General features: G+C 52.8%; 1 protein-coding gene, 1 long non-coding RNA gene and 1 other non-coding gene across 4 annotated transcripts in view; 1 reads left to right on the top strand and 2 right to left on the bottom strand.

The window, feature by feature from the left end:
- Positions 1-334: 334 nt before the first annotated feature.
- Positions 335-3,176, bottom strand: LOC139008021 (uncharacterized). Its single transcript, XR_011471085.1, has 2 exons — positions 2,949-3,176; positions 335-592 (listed from the first exon to the last, which is right to left on the bottom strand). It is a non-coding gene; the product is annotated as an uncharacterized lncRNA (long non-coding RNA).
- On the bottom strand, positions 690-759 carry LOC139009693 (small nucleolar RNA SNORD123). Its single transcript, XR_011471405.1, has one exon. It is a non-coding gene; the product is annotated as a small nucleolar RNA SNORD123 (small nucleolar RNA).
- A 226-nt stretch (positions 3,177-3,402) lies between the features above and the next one.
- SEMA5A (semaphorin 5A) overlaps positions 3,403-6,849 on the top strand; it is a 394,782-nt gene continuing 391,335 nt past the window's right edge. Inside the window, exon 1 of one of the 2 annotated variants that reach the window (XM_070411885.1) lies at positions 3,403-3,853. The gene's annotated coding sequence lies outside the window, so the exon portion shown is untranslated. Of the gene's footprint in view, positions 3,854-4,508; positions 5,181-6,849 lie in introns of those variants that run through there. The other variant, XM_070411886.1, reaches the window with a different exon arrangement.

The raw sequence follows: 6,849 nt of genomic DNA, 5'->3' as shown, positions 1-6,849 counted from the left end.
AGGGGTAAAAACCCTAAAGAACCCTGGTGCAGCTCAAGGGACTTGAGTCGGGGCTGATGGCTCCCTGAACTCTCCCTACTTGGTGATTCTTCTCTCAAGACTTTGGGGAGCACCCCAGCATTATCTGTAGCCATATCATGAGTCTCTCAAATACTTAAAATAGTATATGAACCAAAACCAGCATGAGGCAATCTTAGTGAGGCATAAAAACTGCATGTCGTTTTATCAATGGCCATTTTAAGAAAAAAACTAATGGGGCTGATCAGAGGATCTAGCAGTTTTTTCAATTCTTAAATGCCACATCTTAAAAAAGGAAAACAGTAGAAAAAAGAAACATTTCTGGAGACTGTAATTCATCCCTGGCTTGTTTGTAGGAAAATCCAGTTAAGATGTAAATATCCATAAGCCATGATTCCTGGACTGGGGTTCTCCATGACACTAATACAGTCCCGGGCGTCGTACAGGTCACAGATACCGAGGTTTCCCTTGAAGGTCACTCCTGACCACAGCAGCATCGGCAGCTCCACCAGGTGACATTCTCTTCAGCCCCCTCCCTGCGGCTCCCCTCGGAGGTGGCAGTTTATCGATGTAGCTGAAATTCAAGCACAAGGGAGAGACATACAGACAAGAAAAAAGCCGTTAATTATTTCAGAGACAGAAGAGATCCTTCATTTGGCCACAGAAATGGAGGTGAATCAGGAAATGGATGGCGTTTTTCAGGTCACATGAATCAGCGCCCCAAAATTCATCATTTTCACCGAGTGCTTGGTTGGTGTTCTCATTCTTTTACATTGTGTGCATGGCTGACATAAAAGTTTAGGGAGAGCCTTACGTTTATTTTTAAAAGAGAACTAAAGAGTTTTGTTTCGAAAGTATCACCTCTAATTCTATAATGTGATAAGAAGCTTACTGTAGGCAGAGTGAGCAAATGTTAAAAAAAAAAAAATAACAAAAACACACTCAGGAACTTCATTTGGAAGAACGAAACACCTGTGGATGCTTTAAAATAATTTGATTGCAGAGAGCCTACTTCTGTGCTGGGCCCTGAGTACTCACATCACCTCCTTTCTCTTTCAGAGCTTACAAAGGACACACCTAGGGCAGGCTCCTTTAAACTCCAGGTGAAGCGAGGGTAGCTCAGGAAAGTTAAGGAACTTTCCCTAAGTCGCAAGGTGAAATCAATGGACCTCAGATGAGGGCCATTTCACTGTAAGGACACCCTCTAATTTACTCTTTTGTTTCTCATCTGTCCCCAGTATTAATTTGTAAATCATTATCATTAAACATACATATTTTAACAATGCTTGGGTGTAGCCTGTAAACTGCCCACCTAATTGACCTCTCTCCTCCACATACACATAAAGTTACATAATTTATTGAGCTAAACGTTATCTTATCAGCCCTGCTGGGTTATGGTGTAGAAAGCTATTTTCTTCCCACTGCTAAGCTCTCTGTATGCCAAGATTTTTTTTTTAAGTGTACACACCTTTAACTGTAATTCTGAAAGCCAAGGACAAGGATTAATTACACATCGGGATCTTTATTTCCGTCTCCCTTTGCCCTGGCGGCTGGAGGCTCCAAAGGTACCCAAGCACCCAAGGGCTGCAAAGCCAGGAGTAAGGCAATGCCTTCCCTCCCCTTCCCCCCCAACCCAGGAGCAGAGCAGCCAGGCTAGACCTTGGCAGCCTCCTCCTCCCAGGGTGCCTCCTCCTCCCAGGGCGTTCCTAGGCCTCTGTGCCACGTAGGCAAGAGAATCGGAATGTCAGGAATGGAGCTAGTGCCCCTCATGCCAAGCGCAGAACTGTTAAGCTGTTCACTAAGGTCCCCAGGAGCCAGGCAGCTGCCAGGCCTGAGTGCCCCCAACTCAACCCAGGGAAGAATGCTTCTCCAAGAGGCTCCCAGCTACTGACATTTCCTCAGAGTGAGGCCTTGAGTACCCAGGCAGCTCAGCACCAGAGGGAGAGAGAGAGAGAGAGAGAGAGAGAGAGAGAGAGAGAGAGAGAGAGAGAGAGAGATTGGAGATTTTGGGCTGCACTAGGCTTCTAAGAAACCTTCAGGATTGCTTTCATTTAATTCTTTTATTAAAAACTATTTCTACAAAGTAAAAATTCAATGTCAATTTGTATTTCTATCGTCTTTCTCTTGGATATGACAGGCTATGACACACCTTCCAGCCAGTGGTGGGTTCTCTGTCGCACAGATGGGCTCAATGGCACAGTCATGGGCATACCGGCCCCTTTCCAGTAGGGGGTATGTCCACAACCCGCTCTGGAGCCATTCGTGAGTGTGGGTCACAGGGACAACCGATGTCACCAGCTAAGAGAGGCCCGCGGCGGGGGGCGTCCACGCGTTTCCCTATGCAGGGGGAACTTGAAAGCCACCCTCAGAGGCCCAGGCAGAGACAAAAAGGCCCAGAGATACTGTCCCCACCCTCACCCAGAGGAAAAGGGACAGGCGCTGCTCTTCGGAGTTCTGAGCAGATGCTTTGCTAAAAAGTATCAAATTCTAGGAGTCTTGAAAGGTACTTTAATGCACTATTATGAATCTTTTCACCTGAGTATTTGCTCCATAGATCCCAAAGATTCTGCAAAAGTGCAACAAGTAACATTTGGCCCCAGAATTGGACGAGCTAACCTTGTCCCATCCGGGAGCTCCTCTCTTAGTGCTCAACTGCCTCCCTGGTTCATCTGATTTGTTCCTGTCTCTGACTGAACTCCGCTGAAATCGACCCAAACTAGGCGGGAGGCTCACCCCACAAGTCGCTCCTCCGAGAACCCGCAGTGACTCTCGTGGTCTTTAAGTTAGAGTTTCCAGCTCAGAGCCCGCAAGAGGATGTCACACAAAAAGGGAAAAACAAAAACTCACACATCTCGGGAGTCCGAGAGGACTCTGCGGCCCCCGCCCACCCCCACAACGCTCGGCCGATTCGGCCGGGGACGCACACGTACCTGGAGCGGAGGCCGGGAGAGTGGACGCGCCACGTCTAGGTCTCGGCCCGCGCCGCCTCCGACCCTTTATACTGCGCTCTCCACCCCACCCCCACCCCCACCCCACCCCTACCCCCAAAGTAGCCACGTCCGAGCGGCGGGACCGGCGCGGGGAGCCACCGACGGTCCGCGCGAGGGAGCGGGGGGAAGGAAGCCCCCCGAAAGTCCAGGCTGGGGCGCACGGCACCGGCGAGGCCAAGCGGGGCTCCTGGGGTGCAGGGGTGCCCGGGGAGCCGAGGGGGCCCGGGAAGGGGCGGGGCCGGGGGCGGGGCTCTGGGAGGCCGGGCGCCGGTGGAGCGCTCGGGTTTCACTCCGAGGAGGAGGCGCGGCGGGGGCGGGCCGGGGGCGGGGCGAGGCGGCCCCGCGCTCCCAGCCTGCGCTCCCCGCGCCGCTCGACTCGCGGGGAAGGAGGCGCCAGAGGCAGCTGCTCTCGCCGCGCCCGCTCCCGTGCGCTGCCTTCCCATCACGGGTGGGCTCTGCCGTCCTCCACCAGCCGCGGCCCCTGCCGGGCGGCGGCTCCCGTTCTCCACCCCTCCTCCGCGGGGGCAGCCGGGTCCTGGTGACCCCTCCCGGGGGCTCCCTGGCGGAGCTGGTTGGGACACTCAACTTTGCCCCCTTGCCGTCTCCCCCGCTGGGAACGAACCTGCTTGCCCCCGGGCCGGCCGCGCGCCCGGGACGGTGAGCCGGCCGCTCACGCCGGCGCCCCCAGCCCCGAGCACATAAGTGGGGTACGGCTCTGAGGAAGTGGCAGGGGGCGGAGGCGGCTGCTGCCTCGACTTCCCTGGTCGGGCGCTGAAGAGGACCCTACGACCTCTCCGGGGCTCCGGGCGCCGGGTAACTGGCCCGAGGAGCGCGCATCCCACCTGGTAAGCGACCCCCTGCCCTATCCCTGAGTGGCCGCGGCTGCAGCCCCCACCGCGCCGCGCTGCTGGCGGGACCCGGGGCGGCAGGGCGGGCGGGTGGGTCCTGTGGATACGGGCAGGGTCGGTCTGCAGGCCGGAGCCGGGTCAGCGGGTGGTGGCGCGCACGGGATTAGAAGGACACCTTCCCTGCGGGGGTCCCCCTGTTGAGCGAGTGCACCAGCTGGAAGTTTGTGTCCCTGCCTTTGCCGAGGCCTGAGCGTGCAGAGGTGAGGAGCGGAAGCGACCCTAGGGGCGACCGGTCGGTGGGCGAGACGGGACCCCCACCCAGCACCTCGGGACGGTGCGCAGTGGAAGTGCGCCCGCCCCCGGCGCGCGCCCAGGCTCGCCTGGTCTGGAGCGAAGGGCAGGGGTCCGGGTAGCCGGGGCTTCGCGGGCTCGGAGCCGCTGCCTGGCAGCCTCCCGGCGGGGGCAGCTGTTTCTGGTTTAGTTCCAGCGGTTTGGAGGCGCACGTGCGGAACTGGGAGGCAGTGGGACTTGGGCTCAACTCCGCGGAGCGCTTTGGTTAAGGAGGGAGATGGAGGCTGGGGGCCGCCCTGAGTGCCGCGGCGGGGGAGGACGGGCCTGGAGGACCCCATGGGCCGGGGGCCGGCGAGTCCTTGCCGCGAGCATCTCTCCGCCACTGCACGGATTTCGCATCCTCTGGCTCAGGGTTTCGGGGCCGGAGGAAATCTAGGTCGCGGAGGAAACTGGTCCTCCCAAGATGTGTGAGGGAACCCCCGCGGGGGAGCGGTGCTCCCGGGACGCCCCGTGCGGGGCCTCACACAGATCCCCATTCCCCCGGCTTTGGCGGGAAGCGCGTTCACCTCCTCCTCGCCCTTTCCTCGCTTTGTACCTGGATGCAGCCGCTCAGAGTTGGGATTTAACTTTCCTGCGCCCGCGGCGTCCCGGGGATCCCCGGAAGGGGGCGCTGAGAGCGAGCGCTGGGAGCGCAAGAAGAGAGGATGCTGAGAGCTGCGACTAGGTCCTGGGTGAGTGGGTGAGGGTCCCAGTCGGCAGACAGCGGGACCAGGCAGGTCTGGCAATAATGTCATAGGGGAGGAAGGTGGCGGCAGCTGATCTGTTGACCAGAGGGAGCTGTCAGCATTGCTAGAAGAAGGGACAGGAAAGGTGGTTGCCAAACACAAGTCCTTTAAATAGAAAGGTTCCTTCCAGAGACAAACATATCGCTGCACACTCTTCCTGTCTGTGCATCTGTCTTCCTCCCTGTGACGACTGTCTTTACTCAGGAGAAAAAAAAAAAAAAAAGAAAGAAAATCGAAATTGCGTGAAGGTAAGCTGAGTTAAGTTTAATACTGACATAAAGTTCTGTTCCTCGGGAGAACATTCGTTAACATGCTAGGAGTTACAAATGATCATTGCAGCCTGTTTTTAAGGAAAACAATCGTATGTCACCGTTAGCTTCTCCAGAAGAGCTCCATCATCAAGACCAAGTTTGGGAATAGCAGATAGTATGTTATTAATTATAGTTAGTCTCTCCTAAGGAGGCCCAGAAAGACAAAAACAGACTTTACTAGGGAAGGTTTTAAACACCTAATGAGCATTGCTAAATTAATTGTTAATTGATGCCAGTTTTATTATTGAAGAGTGAGTAAAGTTTATCTTGCACTATTTTGAGTGACCAGTTCACAGTTTCAGTTCAGGCAGATAATATGTTGTGCATCACTAAATAACTTTTTCTGGTGTATAGCTGTGTTTATGCCAGAGGAAACATAGATATATATTATTTTACCCCCAAAGATTTATATCCATGCTTGTTTGTAATAAAAAAGTACAGTGTAACAGTTTGGGTCACTTGAAAGACAGATTTCATTTTGCTTGAGTTTCTCTCTTGTGAAATCTTGGCCACAAGATAGCAGTTCTCCTGGGTGTCTCATGGTCAGACTGCTGAAATTGTGGGGTGATGAATAGTTAGGACCTGCTTTTACATGCTTTTACTAGTACCCCACTTTTCCTAACGGAGAGAGGATGGATGATGCTAATCATTTTATGCCTTTTACGAATTGTACTAACGGATTTGATGGTTTTAATGGCAAACAGCTGGGAGATCCCTGCTGAGAGCAAAGACTTTGGTCTCCGGGGGTGGTCAAGCTTGTCTCTGTCCAAAAGATGCTTCTGAGATGTTCCGAATTTGGTAACAATAAACCTGTGTTCTTCACTGCCCTTTCCTTTTAAAATTACTTCTTCACCACGGCTGGATAGAGTGAAACATAGGAGCGTCCAATGCTGCGGTGTCTGTGGGATCTAATGAATACATTTCACGGAAACATTGGCTTCAGTGTCAGAGAGTTCATGGGCCTTCCGAAGCCCCATCCTTGGCTTTGCAGTGAGGAATCTTGCTTCACAGTCACTTTAGCCAGAGGTCCTCAAACTTTTTAAACAGGGGGCCAGTTCACTGTCCCTCAGACTGTTGGAGGGCCGGACTATAGTTTAAAAAAAAACTATGAACAAATTCCTATGCACACTGCACATATCTTATTTTGAAGTAAAAAAAAAACATGTTTTCGGCGGGCCGTAGTTTGAGGACCCCTGCTTTAGACTCTTGGTCAGGGATAAATGTTAAAACCAACAAACCCTTCCTCTCTGTTGTATGCCGACTCCTTAAAATAAGAGACACCAGCTCCTTGAGACTACGTTAGTAGAGGGAGCTGCTTAACGGAACCATTGCATAGTTTTTCATTAACTTGGTGATTATTTTTTTAATGATTCCAAATGTCTTTTCATGTTGTTGTCAAGTCATTGAAATTGAAGCTTTGCTTCTCATACACATACACGTCCAGCCAAAGGTATCCAAAACTAATCCCTATGAAGAGGTTTGGATTACAAACCATATAGCTTGCAGGTAGAACAAATCAATTAGTTAATAATACGTCCCAGTCAAGGAATCCATTTCTGTAGTAGCATGTGTCCAGTGTAGCAGAAAAATCTCACATCCCTCAGTA

Source organism: Myotis yumanensis, unplaced genomic scaffold, assembly GCF_028538775.1.
Source record: "Myotis yumanensis isolate MYYU_CA2020_CCGP unplaced genomic scaffold, mMyoYum1.0.hap1 SCAF_4, whole genome shotgun sequence".
NCBI classification, from domain to species: Eukaryota; Metazoa; Chordata; class Mammalia; order Chiroptera; family Vespertilionidae; genus Myotis; species Myotis yumanensis.
The sequence above is the reverse complement of the archived record's forward strand: the minus strand, read 5'-3'. Positions and strand labels throughout refer to the sequence as shown.